This window comes from Scylla paramamosain, chromosome 29 (assembly GCF_035594125.1).
Source record: "Scylla paramamosain isolate STU-SP2022 chromosome 29, ASM3559412v1, whole genome shotgun sequence".
Lineage (NCBI taxonomy): Eukaryota > Metazoa > Arthropoda > Malacostraca > Decapoda > Portunidae > Scylla > Scylla paramamosain.
This window is the reverse complement of record NC_087179.1, coordinates 13,346,880-13,366,879: the sequence shown is the minus strand read 5'-3', so window position 1 is coordinate 13,366,879 and position 20,000 is coordinate 13,346,880. Positions and strand designations below refer to the sequence as shown.

Sequence of the window (20,000 nt, the reverse complement as noted above, 5' to 3'; positions counted from 1 at the left end):
GTCCGCGCTGGAGGGAACGCGGCGGTAGAATGATCAGCTGGCACCCTTATTCTCTCCTCCACGGCCTCACCTCTCCCTCTCTCCCACCTCCCATCCCCCGCCCCCCGCCCCCCTGCCCGACCTCCCTCGACTCCCAGTAACTTGCTTCTTCCATTTTCCTTTCCTCACCTTTCCTACTGCCTCTCTCTCTCTCTCTCTCTCTCTCTCTCTCTCTCTCTCTCTCTCTCTCTCTCTCTCTCTCTCTCTCTCTCTCTCTCTCTCTCTCTCTCTCTCTCTCTCTCTCTCGAGCAGCCATGAGTTTGCCCACTTTCTGACCATTGCATGACGCACCCTCTCACTCTCTCTCTCCCTCCTCTCCCTCTCCCTTCCTCCTCTCTCCCTCTCTCCCTCTCCCTCTCTCCCTTCCTCTCCGACCACCTGTGCTTTTTATTTTGCCCTAAGGATCTTTTGGGAGAGGAAGAGGGAGGAAGAGAAAGGAGAGGAGGGGAGAGGAGGAGGTATTTTAATTTCGGAAAAGTGCATACTCATATTACGAGAGAGAGAGAGAGAGAGAGAGAGAGAGAGAGAGAGAGAGAGAGAGAGAGAGAGAGAGAGAGAGAGAGAGAGAGAGAGAGGGCGTGGCCTTGGATGACCTCCAGCGACCTCTCACCACCACCACTGCCACTGTCATCACCACCACCAACACCACCACCACCACCACCACCACCACTACTACCTTTACTGTCATTACCGTCACCACCACCACAATCATCACCATCACCACAAATCACAGCTACGTACTACAATTGTTATTATCAGCACCACCACTATCATCACCACTGTTACCACCACCACAATCACTATCACTGCCATTACAACGATTATCACCACCACCACCACCACTAACAATAACAGCAACAACAACAACAACAACAACATCACCTGCCACCACCACCACCACCGCCACCACCACTTCTTACACCACCGCCAGAAGAAGAAAAAAAACTTACTGCAGATTTATTTATTTATTTATTCATTAACAAAAACTATTTATTTATTTATTGACAACACCAATTATCTCAAGGCGAGCGTGCCTGATGATGATGGTGATGATGATGATGATGATGATAGTAGTGGTGGTGGTGGTGGTGGTAGTAATGATGTTGGTGGTGTTGGTGATGGTGATAATGATGGTGATCTTACTAATGAAAATGATGATGATGATGATATTTGTTTTGATAGTGATAAATATACAAGACCAATAATAATAATAATAATAATAATAATAATAATAATAATAATAGTGATGATGCGATGATGATGATGATGATGATGATGACAATGATGATGGCAATAATAAATCTGTTCACAGTAGTAGTCATGAAAATAGTAATGGAGATAGTGAAGACAAAAATGGTGATAGTGGTGGTGATGGTGGTGGTGATGGTGGTGGTGGTGGTGGTGGTGGTGGTGGTGGTGATGACGTGTACACCTCATATTCTCACTAATTGTGGCTTGTGCAAATACCAACCCCGTGGCCTCTCTCTCTCTCTCTCTCTCTCTCTCTCTCTCTCTCTCTCTCTCTCTCTCTCTCTCTCTCTCTCTCTCTCTCTCTATTATTCTTCCTTATTTCTTATTTTGTATTTTCCGGTATTTGTCATTTTTTTCCTTTCTTTTCTTCCCTTCTTCTTACCTTTTCTTTTTTTCTTTCTATATTCCTATCTCCTTTCTTCTTTGCTTTCCGCTTTTCTTTCCTTTTTCTTCTTATTTCCCTTCCTTTCTTAGTTTTCTTTCTTTCTTCCTGGTCTCCCTAGCTTTTCTGTTTTAATTTCCTTCCTTTCACATTATTGACACTTATCTTAATCTCTCTCTCTCTCTCTCTCTCTCTCTCTCTCTCTCTCTCTCTCTCTCTCTCTCTCTCTCTCTCTCTCTCTCTCACCTAAATATCACCAGAAAACAGCTTTATTTTTTATTGATGCAGTTTTTTTTTTTTTAATGAATTCGTGAAAATGTCGACAGTTCAGATTACATCTTTAATTTGCATGTAATACTTTCGTTCTTCTTCATAACGGTGCTGGTGATAAAAGAGTAAAGGAAGTAATAATGTAAGAAAAAAAAGAAAAAAAAAACAGATTATTACAGTTCTGTTTTAAGTGTCATGGAGGAGGAAGAGGGAGGAGAAGATGAAGAAGGAGCGTGACTAATGGTTTTTGTGTTTTGTGTTTTTATTTGTTTGTGTGTTTGTTTTGTCTTTTTATTTGTTTATTGTTATTGTTCCTGTAAAATGTCGTGGTAGATTGACAAGTAAATGATGGTGAAGAGGAAACGGAAGAGAGAGGAAAAGAGGAAAATTTGATAAGTACAGACGTTTTTTTATTTATTTTTTTATCTACTCAAAAACAGATGAAAGGGAAAGAAAGAAAAAGACACAACGAACCTAATTTTCTTTTTCCTTTTTCTTTTCTTTTCTTCTACTTTTTTTTTATAGCGAACAAAATTTTGAAGAAGAAAAAAAATTTGAGGAGGGGGAAACGAACGTAAACAGTATTTTCTTCTTGCTTTCTTTCATTTCCTTTCTTTTTTATTTATTTATTTTTTACAGGGAACAAAATTTTGAAGAAAATAAAAAAAAAACGAAAAAGGGAAACGAACATAAACATTTTTAATCTTTTTTTTCCAGTACAGAAAGTTTCCAGTTTACCAGTTCCTTCTAACACTATTATTATTCCTTTCATTTCCATCTTTATCATCAACATTCATTCCGAGCTAAAATAACCCTTATGTTTCTTATTCCCACGGTGGAAAGTTTAACATTTTTACTTTTCTTTATTCCTCTCTTTACTCCTCTCTTCATCTAACGCTTCCTTACTGTTTTTCTTTTTTTTTCCCTCTCTCTCTCTCTCTCTCGTCTCTCTCCCTCTCTTGTGTCTCTATTCTTCTTTCTTTACTCTCTTTCTCCCTCTTTGTCAGTCTGTTTGCTTCTGCCTGTCTTTTTTTTTTCTCTATCCATTGTTTTCCTCCGCTAATTTATCTCCTCCATCTTCATCCCTTTCTTCTTTTTTTCTTTTCTTTTTTTCTCATTTGCCCTTCAGCCTGCAAACGTCACTCATCTACTCTCTCTCTCTCTCTCTCTCTCTCTCTCTCTCTCTCTCTCTCTCTCTCTCTCTCTCTCTCTCTCTCTCTCTCTCTCTCTCTCTCTCTCTCTAGCTCTCACGGTATTGTTTTTTTTTCTTTTTATTTGTTTTTTCCCATTCTTTTTTTCTTTTCTTTTCTTTGACCTTCGTTTTATTCTCCATTTCTTTTAAATTCCTTTATTTTTTACATTACTTCATCTTATCCTACTCATCTTCCTCTTGTTCTTGATTTATTCGTTCTTCTTTTATTTATTCTCTCTCTCTTACCTTTCTTTTTTTAATTCTTTCATCTCATCTTTTTGTTCATTTTTTTCTCCCATCTTTTTTCCCTCATTCTTCTTGTCATTCATTCTTTTATTTTATTTACTCTTCCTCTCCTTTCACCACTCAACCATTGCTTCCTCTTTCTTTATTCTACCTCTCCTTCACCTTTTCCTCCATCCATCCATTCCTTCCTCCTTCCTTCCTTCCTTCTGTCCTCCAGTACGATGTGTCCCCTCCCTTCCTTCCTTCCTTCTTCCCTCCATACTCCCTCCTACTACCTCGTGTCACAGAAAAAAAAAAAAAGATATAGATGTAAGTATATTGTTAGCGTGGGACTTGCTCTGGTGTCGATTCGAGCCTTGTATTGGTGTCGGGGCCGCTACCAAGGCTGCCAGGGAACATGTGTGCTGCAGGTGTAGGCAGATGTGTGTGGTGGACGTGAGGGTGTGGCTGGAAGAGCGTAGGGTAAGGTAAGATTAGGTGTGGAAAAAGAGGGGTATGAGTGTTGTGGGTGTGGCTACGTTGATAGGTGTCTTTGGGTGTGTGGTAAAGCAGGTGTGTTGTGTTGGAGAGGTAGCAGGTGACGTACTGGTGAGTGTAAGAGGTAAATTGTAAGGTTGTAATGTAGGAAAGGGAAAGAAAGGTTAAAGGTAAGTTATAAACATGAAAAATTTAAGATAATAGATGTGTGTTTTGGACGTGAAGCAAAGTGTGTGATCAGGGTAAAAGGAAATTCCACTCATGTAAGATAGGTAAGAGGGAAAGTAAGAAAAGGTGAGATTTAAGTTTAGGTAAAAGAAAGAAATTAAAGGAAGGTGTGAAGCAAGGAAAGTAAAGAGAACAAGTGTGTGTTTAGAGGAAAAAGAAAAGAATAGGTGTGGGATAAATGTAAGACAAGATACATATGTGTGAGATAGGTAAGAAGATAAGAAAAACTAACATTCAAGTTTAGTTAAAAGAAAAACAAATAAAGTAAGGAGTGAGGCAAAGAAAATAAAGACAACAAGTGTGTTTTTACAGGAAAATGAAAAGACCAGGTGTACAATAAAGATGAATCAAAATACAAACGAAAAAAAAATAAGAGGAAGACAAAAAAAAAAGATGAAATTTAAGCTTAGGTAAAGAAAAAAAAAGTTAAGGTATAAGGCAAGGAAGGTGAGATTCAGGTGTGTGTGTGTGTGTGTGTGTGTGTGTATGTGTGTGTCAGGCGAGGTGCGCTGGGTGAGAATTAGATGCAGTGGCGGATGTTTAGATAATTAAAGGTGAACGTGGAACAGGTTTAATATGTTTGAGAAAGCTGTGGATGACGAGGGAGGGAGACAGAACAAGCTATGCCACAATGGAAAGAAAATAGCGAGAAGAAAGTTACGTAGACAAAGGGAGTGTAAATAGAAGGCAATGTACTTAAATAAAAATAGAAATAGGAGGAAGAAGAAGGGGGATAAACAGAGGCACTGCAAACCAAAATAAAGATAGGAAGAAGAAGAAGAAGGTAGAGATAGAAGCAAGAAGAATGGGAATAAACATAGGCACTGGAAAACAAAATAAAGATAAGAAGAAGAAGGGGAAGAAGAAGAAGAAGGAAAAAATAGACACAAGCAACAATACTGGTAAAATAAAGATGAGAATGAGAACAGTGATGATGATGATGATGATGACGATGTACCATAAACCAATGTCATCACCATCACTATAACCATCACCTGATACACCATTACCCTTATCCCATTATCTTCCCCTTTTTCCTCTTCCCCCATCACCATCATCCCCCACCCTTTTCATTCCCCCATTCATCATGCCAAACCCTCCCTTATGCACCCTTCACCATACCAAACACCCCCTCACCCACCCTCACCCACTTCCACCATCACCCTACCCTCACTCCCTCCCCACACCATATACAACCCCTCCCCTCCCCTCATCTCACCATACCAAACCCCTTTACCCACCTCACCTCTAGACGCACCCTATCACCCATCACCACCCCCTCACTCCCCCTTCATCACAGTACCCCCAATACCCCAATCATGCATCCCACCCTCTCTCATACCCACGGCCCCCTACATTCCCCCCAGCAGTGCTACCCCTCTCTTACTCTCACGTACCTCCCACCCCCCTCTCCCCTTCCCGCCTGATGGTGTAACACTCCCAAGCCTTGCTCTGACTTATCTAGTTCAAGGCTTTAGGTGCTGCACGGGTCCCCTCCTCCTCCTCCTCCTCCTCCTCCTCCTCCTCCTCCTCCTCCTCCTCCTCCTCCTCCTCCTCCTCCTCCTCCTCCTCCTCCTCCTCCTCCTCCTCCTCTCTTACCTGCCTTACCTGCCTTGCCTTCTTGGTGGTGGTGGTGGTGGTGGTAGTGGTGATGGTGGTAGCGGTGGTGGCTTGCTTGGGTTACTGGTGTCTCCTCCTCCTCCTCCTCCTCCTCCTCCTCCTCCTCCTCCTCTTCTTCTTCTTCTTCTTCGTCCTCCTCGTCTTCGTGTTCGTCCTCCTCTTCTTCGTATTCTTCGTCTTCGTCCTCGTCTTCTTCTTCTTCTTCTTCTTCTTCTTCTTCTTCTTCTTCTTCTTCTTCTTCTTCTTCTTCTTCTTCTTCTTCTTCGTCATCCACTCCATTACCTGCTTCTCAGACTCCTTTGTTTTTTTTTGTCTTCTTCTTCTTCTTCTTCTTCTTCTTCTTCTTCTTCTTCTTCTTCTTCTTGTCCACCTCCTCCTCCTCCTCCTCCTCCTCCTCCTCTTATTGCAAGTTCGGGAGGAATTTTTGTTTTTCTCATAACTCTAACTCTCTCTCTCTCTCTCTCTCTCTCTCTCTCTCTCTCTCTCTCTCTCTCTCTCTCTCTCTCTCTCTCTCTCTCTCTCTCTCTCTCTCTCTCTCTCTCTCTCTCTCTCTCTCTCTCTCTCTCTCTCTCTCTCTCTCTCTCTCTCTCTCTCTCTCTCTCTCTCTCTCTCTCTCTCTCTCTCTCTCTCTCTCTCTCTCTCTCTCTCTCTCTCTCTCTCTCACTGCATGTATTTTATCGATATTGAAAGGTCTCTTGTTGTCTCTCTTCTTTCTGAGCATTCCTCTCACTACCACCACCACCACCACCACCATCACCACCACTCTTAGATTCGTTTTCGTAAATCTTTCGTCTCTATGTCTTCAATATTTAGCGGATTGTAGTGGAAGGTACTTGTGGTGGTTACGTTAGGTTTGGTTTGGTTGGATTAGGTTAGGTTGAGTTGAGTTGAGTAAGGTTAAGTTGAGTTGTTTTAGGTTTGGTTAGGTCTGGTTAGGTTAGGTTAAATTAAGTTAGATTAGGTTAGATTTGGTTAGGTTAGATTGAGTTAGGTTGAGTTAGGTAGGTTAAGTTGGGTTGGGTTGGGCTATAAATGGTTAGGTCTGGTTAGGTTAAGTTAGATTTGGTTAGGTTAGGATGAGTTGGGTTGAGTTAGGTTAAGTTGGGTTGGGTTGGGCTAGAAATGGTTAGGTCTGGTTAGGTTAGGTTAGGTTAGATTTGGTTAAGTTAGATTGAGTTGGGTTGAGTTAGGTAGGTTAAGTTGGGTTGGGTTGGGCTATAAATGGTTAGGTCTGGTTAGGTTAAGTTAGATTTGGTTAGCTTAGGATGAGTTGGGTTGTGTTAGGTTAAGTTGGGTTGGGTTAGGTTTGGTTAGGTCTGGTTAGATTAAGTTTGATTAGATTAGATTAAATTTGGTTAAGTTAGGTTACGTTGGGTTAGGTGGGATTGACTTAGGTTTCATCATTCAAGTATTAACAACTGCCACGTGTGTAGGCCTGATGTCTTCTTGCAGCTTTCCTTTTTTTTTTTTTCATGTTCTTAAGTTTCCGTGTAGCTCATGAAGAAATATAGGCTGCAAGTAGGAAAAAAACTAAGACTTCGATAATCACGTGTATGACCTTTGAAAAATAGTCGTGATGTGGGAATAAAGCGTTTAAGAGGACGGGCCTTACTACTACTACTATTATTGTTACTACTACTACTGATAATACTAATACTGATACTAATACTAATACTGATAAGAATATTAATACTTCTGCTGCTGCTGCTACATTACATCACCACCACCACCACCACTACTACTACTACTACTACTACTACTACTACTACTACTACTACTACTACTACTACTACTACTACTACTACTACTACAACTATCACACATTGGCCACTGATTAGAAAGAGTTAAAGAACACCACCCTTACCACCACCACCACTACTACCACCACTACCACCACCACTACTACTACTACTACTACCAGCTCTCGACACTGGACGCTGGTTACTCAAGGTGGGACCAGCTGATCTTATGGTTCTCGGTAAAGATCGCAATGAAGATGTGGGAAGCTGATGACCTTGGGCAAAAAAAACTGTACTCCTTACTACTGCTCTTGGGGGAGGGGAAAAACTGGTGTGGTGACGGCGCTGGTGGTGACGGTGGTGATGCTGGTGATTGGAGGAGGGGAGGGGAGGGGGAGGGTAAGGGGAGGCAGGACTACTAGTAAAGATGACGCATGTGATTTTTTTTTTCTCTCTCTCTTCTTCTTCTCCTCTCTCATTCCTGCTTCGTAATTCTGCGGTGAGGTGAGCTGGCATGTTTTGGTGGTGGTGGTGGTGGTGATGGTGGTGGTGGTGGTGGTGGTGGTGGTAATAAAAAAGTACATAGGAGCAGAGAGAGAGAGAGAGAGAGAGAGATGAAAAAAGGGAAAGAGCGAAAAAGATGTGGGCTGATTGGAGAAAAGAGAAAAGAGTGAGAGAAGAACCGAGAAAGAGGAAGAGCGAGAAAGAGAAGGATAGAAGAAGAATGTAAGATAGAAGGGGGATAGACGAAAGAAAAGTGTACAATAATTTTAACCACGGAAAAATTCTAACCCGAACAGCGACTTCGATGGAAACAAGCTAAGGAGAAGAAGAGGAAAAAGAAGTGATGATAAGTAGATGGAAGAGGAAAAGGAAGCTGAAAAGAAGAAGAAAAAGAAGAAGTAGAAGTGCAAGAGAAGGAACAAGAGGTTAAGTTGAAATGCCTTTACGTTTTTTTTTATGAATACAAAAAAAAAAAAAGAAATGAAAATGAAAAATGAAATGGATATCTTTCTTCGTAATTGTGAGATGAGATGGCAAGTTTGGTGATGATGGTGATGGTAATAAGAAGATAATAATGATGATGATGAAGAAGGAACAGCAGGAGGAGGAGGAGGAGGAGGAAAATGCATACGTGGTTTATAAATACGAAAAAAAAAAAATCTCCCCCCAAAAAAAGAAAAAAAATACTTAGTGGTTTATGATGTATGACGAAAGATGAACTGAAAAAAATGTAGAAGGGATGATAAGTAATTAGCAGGGAAAAAAAGACGAAAAGTGTACAGAAAATAGATACTTTAGAAAAAAAAAAAAAAACTGGCTTAGGACTTGAAGCAGGAAAAGTTAAGAGAAATTAGAGAAGCTGGTGGATAGTAAGAGCGAAGAAGAATAAAAAATCGAGAGAAAAAGATAGTCAAGATAGATAGGCATTAAATTACATAGCTGTGTGTGTGTGTGTGTGTGTGTGTGTGTGTGTGTGTGTGTTCACCTACACACACACACACACACACACACACACACACACACACACACACACACACACACACACACACACACACACCTGCATATACCTACCAGTGGCACCTCCTTCACCTCACCTGTGCCACAATTTCTACAGGTGACCCCCCTCGCCCCTTCCCCCTTCCGTACCTGCTGACCCAAAAGAAAACGAGACTCACCTGTGTGACGTCACGAGTAAGCTGGCCAGGTAAAGGTAACACTGCCTTGAATTTGCCTTAATGGGGGGTGGAGGGAGAGAGAGAGAGAGAGAGAGAGAGAGAGAGAGAGAGAGAGAGAGAGAGAGAGAGAGAGAGAGAGAGAGAGAGAGAGAGAGAGAGAGAGAGAGAGAGAGAGAGAACAGGTTGTTGTTGTTGTCGTGATGTGAATGTTTGGAATTATAATCATCATAATCGTGGAAGTAATAATAATAATGTTGGTAATAATAATAATAATATTAATAATAATAATAATAATAATAATAATAATAATAATGATAAGCAACAACGACTACAACAACAAAACAACAGCACTTGTAATAATAATAATAATAATAAATAATAATAATAATAATAATAATAATAATAATAATAACAACAATAATAATAATAATAACAATAATAACCAGAATCAGAATCCACGAATTACCATTACATCAATTAAACATATACCTCTCTCTCTCTCTCTCTCTCTCTCTCTCTCTCTCTCTCTCTCTCTCTCTCTCTCTCTCTCTCTCTCTCTCTCTCTCTCTTTCTCTTTCTCTCTCTGGCCAGGTAAGGTCGCCTCTTAATTAGATCACCTGCGGGAAGAGTCGACCTGATTGACATAATAGAGAAGAATTAGGCCGTGTGTGAGCCAGCCTGCATCTCTCTCTCTCTCTCTCTCTCTCTCTCTCTCTCTCTCTCTCTCTCTCTCTCTCTCTCTCTCTCTCTCTCTCTCTCTCTCTTGCTCCATGATATCTTTCTTGTTTTCTTGTTTTTTCATCGTTTTTTGCGTTTTTATTTCCTTATTTTCTTGTTTCTTATAGATTTGCTTTCTTTTTTTGTTTATTGGTGTTGCGTTTCTCCTTCTTTGTCTCTGTCTCTCTCTTTCTCTCTATTTTCCTCTCGTTTTTCTTTTCTCTTTCGTTGTTTTGTTTTGTTTTATCTTTTTCATCATTTTCTTTCCTATTCTTTGCAGCGAATGTCAGTGGTGATAAATTTTGACGCTAGAGAGAGAGAGAGAGAGAGAGAGAGAGAGAGAGAGAGAGAGAGAGAGAGAGAGAGAGAGAGAGAGAGAGAGAGAGAGAGGCAAATATTAGAGGAATGAGGTAAAGAAATGAAAGACACTTGTAAGAAAAGAGAAAATAAGAGAACAATAAGTTATAGTGGAGAGAGAGAGAGAGAGAGAGAGAGAGAGAGAGAGAGAGAGAGAGAGAGAGAGAGAGAGAGAGAGAGGGTAATAAAAACAATGAAGAATGAGGATGAGAAGAGAAAAAATGAGCAAGGAAAATAGAAAGAAGTAAAATAAAGCAAGAAAACGAGTGAAAATATAGAGAGAAGGAAAAAAAAGAAAGAAAATTAAAAGAAAAAGAAAAGAAAAAGCAGAAATATATTATATAATTAATGAAAAATAAAATAAATAAGAAGGCAACGAAGGAAAAAAAAATTGAAAACAGGTTAAAGAAAGAAAATTATAAAAGAAAGAAAGAAAGAAAGAAAGAAAGAAAGAAAGAAAGAAAGCTCTACCTGTATTCTTGCCCCGGACAGCGATCTTTTGTTTTGTCAAGATGATTTATGTTTGATCTTTCTATCAAGTTCTGGTGGCAGTGGTGGTGGTGGTGGTGGTGGTGGTGGTGGTGGTGGTGGTGGTCGTGACTTGAATGATTTGAACTAGCTCTATTCTCTCTCTCTCTCTCTCTCTCTCTCTCTCTCTCTCTCTCTCTCTCTCTCTCTCTCTCTCTCTCTCTCTCTCTCTCATTTACATATATATTTATCTCCTCCTCGTCCTCATCTCAATTCTCTCTCTCTCTCTCTCTCTCTCTCTCTCTCTCTCTCTCTCTCTCTCTCTCTCTCTCTCTCTCTCTCTCTCTCTCTCTCTCTCTCTCTCTCTCTTTCGAAGGCGTGGGAGGTAGTTATAGAGAAGGAGGAAGGTATATGGAGAGAAGGAGGGAGGGAGGGAGAGAAGGGAGGGAGGGAGGGAGAGAAAGGGTCAAGTGATGCATTGTTTGGAGAAGGGAGGGAAGGAGAGGAGGAGGAAAGGAGGGAAGGGAGGAAAGGAGAGGACGGTGGGAAGGAGAGAAGGAAGGGAATGGAGGAAAGGAGGGAGAAGGACGTTGACTGAGAGAGAGAGAGAGAGAGAGAGAGAGAGAGAGAGAGAGAGAGAGAGAGAGAGAGAGAGAGAGAGAGAGAGAGAGAGAGAGAGAGAATGAGGAAGACTAAAAATGGAGATAAAAATGTGGTTACTCCTCCTCCTCCTTTTCCTCCTCCTCCTCCTCCTCCTCCTCCTCCTCCTCCTCCTCCTTCAACATTTACCCTTTCCTTCATTTTCTTTATTCTCTCATCTTCTTTATCTTTCTTTTCATCTCTCTCTCTCTCTCTCTCTCTCTCTCTCTCTCTCTCTCTCTCTCTCTCTCTCTCTCTCTCTCTCTCTCTCTCTCTCTCTCTCTCTTTCTTCTCTCTCTCTCTCTCTTTCCTCGCCTCATTTTTCCTCCTTTTATTCCTTCTTCTTGTTCTTCTTGTTCTTCTTGTTCTTGTTCTTGTTCTTCTTGTTGTTGTTCTTCTTACGCAAAACACACATGTAGCACATTCTACCAGACCTCCTCCTCCTCCTCCTCCTCCTCCTCCTCCTCCTCCTCCTCCTCCTCCTCCTCCTCTCACAAAAATTCCCCGCGCCTCAATATTCTTCATCCACTCTCCCAGTCGTCGATCACACACACACACACACACACACACACACACACACACACACACACACACACACACACACACACACACACACACACACACACACACACACACACACGAGGCATTCACTCAAGCGAAACGAACTTGATTGAAGAAAGAAAAAAAAGAGGAATTGGATGTGAATGATGAAGAGAATAAAGAGAAAAAGGTTGTAAGATTAAGCGGAAGAGAGAGAGAGAGAGAGAGAGAGAGAGAGAGAGAGAGAGAGAGCGCAAGGTCAACTAGGCTCGGTGGTGTATGAAATAGGCGGGCGGGTTTCGAACTGATGATCAGGCAAATAAGGGATAAAGATTGATTTTGTAGCCACTCCCACACACACTCACACACACACATTCTCAGTCTCTCTCTCTCTCTCTCTCTCTCTCTCTCTCTCTCTCTCTCTCTCTCTCTCTCTCTCTCTCTCTCTCTTATCCTTTACCCCATTCCCCATCCCCCTTTCCTTCCCATCTCCCTTTCCTCCTCCACCTCCCTTCCCCATTCCCCTCCCTGCCTCACCTGGAGCATACATTTGACCTTTGTATATTCACGCTCCTCAGGTGTTCTCTCCTAATGACACACCTGTCCAATTTAGTCTCTTACCTGTGTTACCTGAGCTACCCACGCCCCTCTTAATTAACTCCTATCACTTCCCATCTGCTACTCCCGCAACCTGTTTGATATAATTATTGTCTTTCTTTTTTTTCCGAAGGTTCGTGAAGTTTGAAATTCTTGTGTTGTCTGTTCGTGTGTTGTCTTGTGTTGAATATATTTTGGTTGTAGTTTGGTTGGAGGCACACAGTTTAGGGAGCTTGGTATGTAATATTCCAGCCGAGATTGATGTGATGGTTGACTGTGCTCATGTAGATTAATTAATGGGATGGACTTGGTAATGAGGGTGTTGGTGGCAAGTCAATGGGAAATTTAAATGGAAGGTACAAAGTTGAAGGAGTCTGGTGTGTATAACTCTGATAGGGTTTGATGTGATGGGCTGGTGTACCGGCTGAGATGGCTGGAATAAATAGATAGATAGAAAGATAGATGGACAGATAGAAAGACAGATGGATGAAAAGATAAATGAATTGATAACTTTACTGTCAGTACGTTGTAACATACAGGCAAACTGAAATTATTTTGGGCTGGAGCTCCACAATGCAATAAATGACTGAAATGAATAAATAAATAAATAAATAAAAAGTATTGAAGACTATCACACACTATTACAGAAAAAAAAATCACACTATCACAGAAAATCACAGATAGACATGTCAATACACACGTTATTGCAATGCTTCGAAATAGTAAAAAAAAAAAAAAAAAAAAAAAAGAACTCAGTAATGAAGTTGGTGCGTGGTCAGTAGGGATCTATATAATAATTTACTACATTTCTTCACAAACATAACCATCAAATCTCTTGGGTGTTATCTCTCTCCATCATGGTTCAATTAAATTCTTGTTCCTTCTTAAAAGTGATCATTTGCGGTATTCTGGCCTCTCTCATCTGCATAATAACTTAAACACCAAATTTCTGTTATAGGCATCAGGCCTTTAAATATTACCTCTTTACGTCATGGTTCAGCTTATTACATGCTCCTTCTTAAGCCCAAATATTTGCTCTATCTTGTCTGTTCTTATCTGCATATTGATTCAAACACGAAATTTCTGTACTGACATGACCTTTAAACCTCTGAGTATTATATCTCTATCTTCCTTCTTAAAACCTCTATTATGCCTTGCTATAATATTCCTTTTTAAACCCGAATATTTGTTCTGTCTTGTCTGCTCCTATATGCGTAATGATCCAAACACGAAATTCCTGTAATGGTGTACGTAAACATCGAAGTATTATCTGTGTCAGGTCTTAATTAGTAGAGATCTGCTCCTTAAAACCGGTAATTTGTTCCATGCTACCCTCTGTCACCCGCACTATGACTCAAACACGAAATTTCTGCGTGAAGACGACCATTAAATTTCAGTATGTTATATTATCTTCCCACTTCATGGTTTAATTAATTCTCTTACTCCTTCTTAAGCCCAAGTATCTGTTATACCCTGCCCTCTCTGATCTGTCTTGGTTTAAACACGATCTCTATAATTATCTTTACTTTTCAGTGTTTAATTAATTTTCTATCCCTTCTTAAAACCCAAATATTTACCTTATCCAGTTCTCTCATGTACATAATAATACAAACTTGATTTCTATATTACCTTTAGGGCTTAGTTAATTCTCTATTCCCTCTTCAAACCCCAATATTTACCATATCCTGTCCTGTCATCTACATAATAATTCAAACGATCTCTATATTACCTTTAGGTCTTAATTAAATCTCTATTCCCTCTTCAAACCCAAATATTTACCCTATCCTGTCGTCTTTCTCATCTGCATAATGATACAAACACGCTCTCTATTATTATCGTCCCCACTTCATGGTTTAATTAATTCTCTACTCCTTCTGAAACCCAAATATTTACTCTGTCCTGTCCTCTCTCTCAAACACGAACCCTCTGTCATGACCACCAGGCCTCACCACACTTCCCCGACCCGTGTCCCAGTCAAGCCAGAAGCCCCAGCAGCCTCTCCAACGTGATCACAGCCTCTGTATATCATTCAAGTGGAAGCAAATGAGACTTAAACACTTTCACCTCAGCGCCAACTAAAATTCACCGCTCCCAACGCAGCCAGTAGGTGAGTGTTGTGTTCCCTGTTTGCTGCCATGAACGAATGCTTGCTCTCTCTCTCCGTCTCTCTCTCTCTCTCCTCTTCTCTTGGTGATTTGAAGTAGGAGTCAATCCTGCTTCGAACATCACCACTTGAACTTCGAACTCTGAAAATTTTATACCGAATGAACCTGAAGGAGAAGGAGGAGGAGGAGGAAGGAGAGGAGGAGGAGGAGGAGAGGGAGGGAGAAGGGGAAGGGGGTGTATCTCTCACCATCTTGTCAGCGAACCGAGGAAGAGAATTTTGGCGAGAGAAGGAGAGGAGAGATAAGGAAAAGTTGGAGAGAGGGAGGAGAAGGAGAAAGAGAGAAAGATGGAGAGAAAAAGAAAGAGAGGGAGGAATGTTATCGTTTAGCTCTTGCATCAGGAAGAGCAGGAGGGAGGGGAGGGAGGGGGGAGAGAGGGAGAGGACCATATGGCACGATAAAAGGAGACAGGGGAGTTAAAAAGTGAGAGGAGGGGATTGGGAGAGTAATACAGGAGAGGGGAGAAGGAGAGGGGAGAGAAGATTAAAGAGGATAGGGATATGGATGGAGAAGGGAGAGGAGAGAGAATTGGAAGAGCTGGGAGAGAATAGGAAGGGGTGGAGAAAGGAGAGGAGAGGAGTAAGAGAGAGAGAGCTGGGGAGAGAGATTAAGAGAGAGAGAGAGAGAGAGAGAGAGAGAGAGAGAGATTCAGATTCAGATTCAGATTTGTTTATTATCCACCAAAGAGAGAGAGAGAGAGAGAGAGAGAGAGAGTAAGGGAGAGAAAGGGAGAGTGGGGGAGAGTAGATGCCAGGGGTCACTTCCTTGTATGTTTCCCCACCTCCCTGTGACCTGGCCGATGTTGCGACCACACCCGTGCAAGGTCACCCCCCTCCCCTCCCCTCCCCCGCACGGCACCCCCCACCAGTCACTCTTACCTCCATCCCTCCTTGCTGAATAAATTGCTGGCAACAGGCGGAGGGAGGCAAAAACTTGTTCCCTCCATCTCTCCTTCTCAGTGGCGGAGGAAATGCACCTTCCGATGATTCATGATTAAGGTCAGGTGAGGTGAGGCAGGTGAGAAGGGTTGCGTCCTCGTCCCCATGCTCACCTGTGTACCTGTCTGATCGCTAATTAACCCGTGTGCCAGGTGGGGTGCGGTTTGGTTAGGTCTAAGGAACGGTTTTATTAGTGTGTGTGTGTTCAGATTTAGTTTATGTTAGGTTTCATTAGCTTAGGTAAGGCTAGATTAGGTTAGGTGAGGTTAGTAATGTGTTTGTGGTTAGGTTAGTTTAGGTTAGGTGAAGTAAGATTAGGTAACATCACGTAAAGTAAGGTCAGTAGTGTTTGTGTTCATGGTAATTCAGTATAGGTTAAGTAGAGTTAGTGTCGCGTGCAATGTATTCACCCATTCATGCATATCTGTTCTTGTCTCTCCACGGGTTTCATCAAGCTTGTAATGTTCCATCTTTCAGTATTAATCTATCATGTTTTTCTGTATATTCTTTGCACGCACTAATTCCCCTGGTAATACATTCAACTGATCTATTATTGTGTGTGTGTGTGTGTGTGTGTGTGTGTGTGTGTGTGTGTGTGGTGGGACGGCTGTAGTCAGTGTAGTCAGGAAGAACAAGAGGAGCACACACACACACACACACACACACACACACACACACACACACACACACACACACACACACACACACACACACACACACACACACACAGAGGCAGGCAGTTGTTGGGGCAGTGAAGGTCGGACAAGGCTAAGCTGGGCAAAAGGTCAGAAAGGTCACGTCTAGGAAGGAGGGAAGGGACAGCTCGCCACAGCAGGCCAGGAGGTCATGTGAGGGTGTGGGTGGGCGGGGTCAGGCAGCGTAGCACAACACATCACTAAACACGAGGTCAGAGGTCATTATGAAACATCACAGCAATGCGTCACTGAATCTAACTCAGTTTTATCTTACTTTACCGTATCTCTTTTATGTCTAACCTTGTTTTATCACAGCTAACCTAACATATTCTAAGCTAACCGAATCTAACTTTACCTAACCTAACCTATCCTAATCTAACTTAACCTAACCTATCCTATCCTAAGCAAATCTAACCTAACCTAACTTAACCTAACCCAACCTAACCTAACCTAACCTAACCTAACCTAACCTATCTTAACCTGACCTAACCTATCCTAACCCAGTCTTCCCTAATCTAACCTAACCTAACCTAAACCAACAAAGCATATCATCACAGCATCACATAACATAACACAGCAACACACAGACCAGAGCATTACATTTAGAGGTCACATCACAGCGTCACACATGGTCACACAGCATCACACAACATCACAGCATCACTAAACAGCCTGAGAGGTCAAAGGGTCATGGCTGGTCAGGAACTGTGTGCTTCTTGCCACTCACCAAGCTGTCCACAGTGTGACCCGCGCAGCATACCTAAGCACTCTCTCTCTCTCTCTCTCTCTCTCTCTCTCTCTCTCTCTCTCTCTCTCTCTCTCTCTCTCTCTCTCTCTCTCTCTCTCTCTCTGACCCGTAGGCCGCATACCAGCGAAGGGTAACGAGAGAGAGAGAGAGAGAGAGAGAGAGAGAGAGAGAGAGAGAGAGAGAGAGAGAGAGAGAGAGAGAGAGTAGCACTGCCCATGAAGTCTGTACAAAACAAGTGTATGCCAAGGTGTAGGTGTGCCAACCACCACCACAGCACCACCACAGCACCACCACAGCACCACCACAGCACCACCACTTCACCACCACAGCATCACTACACCACCACCACAGGATCACCACAAAAAAAAAAGAAAAAAAAAGAAAGCACCTCTCAAAACATTTCAAGAACATCATCACTCTCACTACCACAGCTTTACAGAAACTACCACAGCATTTTCCAAGGTATTGTATATACACAGCATGCCCTTTACACAGCAGAAGAAGAAGAAGAAGAAGAATTTGAACTAAAACACCACTAAAAGCACCACCATCCCCTTCATTACATTAGCACGGCGCACCATTACCAACACAGCATCATATCTCTTACCACAGCACGAACACATAGTAACATGACAGAACAGGTGTGATGCAAAAATAACAAGATAATACTGGTCAAGAGGAGATGGGAGGGGACACAGAGGGGGAAGAGGGAAATAAGGGGGAGGTTAAAGGGAAGGGGAAGGGGTGATGGGAAGGAGTGGGAGTGACGGGGAGGAGGTGAGGGTGTGAGTGAGGAAATGGGAGGAAAGTAAAGGAGAGGAAGATGGTGACCGGAAGACGAGGATAAGGGGAATTGGAGAGAGAGAGAGAGAGAGAGAGAGAGAGAGAGAGAGAGAGAGAGAGAGAGAGAGAGAGAGAGAGAGAGAGAGAGATGTACAGAAAAAGTGAGTGTGAGAGCTTATGGAATGCAAGAGAGAGAGAGAGAGAGAGAGAGAGAGAGAGAGAGAGAGAGAGAGAGAGAGAGAGAGAGAGAGAGAGAGAGAGAGAGAGAGAGAGAGAGAGAAATGTACAGAAAAAGTGAGTGTGAGAGCTTATGGAATGCAAGTGAGAGAGAGAGAGAGAGAGAGAGAGAGAGAGAGAGAGAGAGAGAGAGAGAGAGAGAGAGAGAGAGAGAGAGAGAGAGAGAGAGACTTTATGACAAAGCCTCTTCGTTTGAACAAAGGAAGGGGGCGGGGCACAGGTCAAAGGTCATCAAACCATCCAAATGAACTTGACCTGCTCTCCCTGCCTCTCCCTCTCCCTCTCCCTCGTGTCCTTACGTAGATCCGTGTTGGGAAGTGTTGGAATCGTGACACTGAAACGCAACCTGGTATTAAGATTAGTAATAGTACGTAACAGAAGCACAAAAACACTGGAATTAACTACAAAAACACAGGAATAAACCACAAAAACACAGGAATTAACCACAAAAACACTGGAATTAACTACAAAAACACAGGAGTAAACCACAAAAACACAGGAATTAACCACAAAAACACTGGAATTAACCACAAAAACACAGGAATTAACCACAACAAAACACAGGAATTAACCACAAAACACTGGAATTAACCACAAAAACACTGGAATTAACCACAAAAACACTGGAATTAACCACAAAAAAACACTGGAATTAACCACAAAAACACTGGAATTAACCACAAAAAACACTGGAATTAATCACCAAAAACACTGGAATTAACCACAAAAAACACTGGAATTAACCACAAAAAACACTGGAATTAATCACAAAAAAACACAGGAATTAACCACAAAAAAAAAAAAACACTGGAATTAACCACAAAAACACTGGAATTAAGAGTTGGCAATGGTAATATTAAGTAACAGAACCACAAAAAACACACACATATACACAAATATACAAAAAAAAATAAATAAATAAAAACATACAAAAAAGAGTCATACAGATATACAAAAAAAAAAAAAAAAACTTACAAAAGTACAAAAATAAGTTTATTAACGTGGATGAGCGGAAGTCAACAAGTGGATGAGGGGAGTGAAGTGGAATGAAGTGGATAAGCTGAATGAATTGGAGTGGCATACTTTGAATAAATAAATAAGTGAAGTAAAGTGAAGTGGATAAGTTGGTGGTTGTAGTGAGACCTGGTGGTGGTGTGTGGACTAATATGTGGATGAAGAGAGGGAGGAAGCCTTAGGGGAGTGTGGTGGTGGTGGTGGTGATGGTGGTGGTGGTGGTGGTGGTGGTGTTTTATTTATTACTTATTATTTGTTATTTATTTTTGCCTCGAGTTTTTGTGGGACTAAGGAATGATTTCTTCTTCTTCTTCTTCTTCTTCTTCTTCTTCTTCTTCTTCTTCTTCTTCTTCTTCTTCTTCTTCTTCTTTTTGACGGGTTGATTCTTGCTTTAATTTCTCCTTAGGTTTATTTATTTTTTTGTTATTCTCTATTTTATTATTTTATTTTATTTTATTTATTTATTTCATTTTATTTTTTTGTGTGTTGCGTTTTCGTGTGATTTTTTTTTTCTTTTTTTATTATTGTATTCATTCTCTGTTCCCTGTACTATTTTTCTTCTTCTCTTACCTTACTCTGTTCTCTTTTCTATATTTTCCTCCCTTTTATCTCGTTTTATTTTTTATTTTTCTTCGTCTTTTACTTGTTATAATTTCCTTTGCTTTATTTGCTTTCTCTTTCTTATTTACCATTCCATTGTTTTATTCTCCCCACTTTTCTCCTCGTAATTGTTTTCCTTACCCCTTTATTTATTTTTTCTTTCTCCTTTTCTTTATTTTTCTCACCACACCCTTTCTTCTTTTCATGTTCCTTTTTCATATCATCTTCTTTCCTTCTCTTTTCCTTTAATCTCTCTCTCTCTCTCTCTCTCTCTCTCTCTCTCTCTCTCTCTCTCTCTCTCTCTCTCTCTCTCTCTCTCTCTCTCTCTCTCTCTCTCTCTCTCTCTTAGAACATTTAAATGATACATAAGGTCAACATT

General features: G+C 41.4%; 1 protein-coding gene and 1 long non-coding RNA gene across 3 annotated transcripts in view; one reads left to right on the top strand and one right to left on the bottom strand.

Moving 5' to 3' along the window:
* Positions 1-38, bottom strand: part of LOC135115353 (fibroin heavy chain-like) — a 90,765-nt gene extending 90,727 nt beyond the window's left edge. For both annotated transcript variants that reach the window (XM_064032028.1, XM_064032030.1), the window contains exon 1: positions 1-38. This exon is cut by the window's left edge and continues 479 nt beyond it. The gene's annotated coding sequence lies outside the window, so the exon portion shown is untranslated.
* The window catches only part of LOC135115354 (uncharacterized), a 66,181-nt gene extending 51,643 nt beyond the window's left edge, over positions 1-14,538 (top strand). Inside the window, exon 3 of the long non-coding RNA XR_010275965.1 lies at positions 14,384-14,538. This is a non-coding gene — a long non-coding RNA (uncharacterized LOC135115354). The remainder of the gene's footprint in view (positions 1-14,383) is intronic.
* Positions 14,539-20,000: the final 5,462 nt, after the last annotated feature.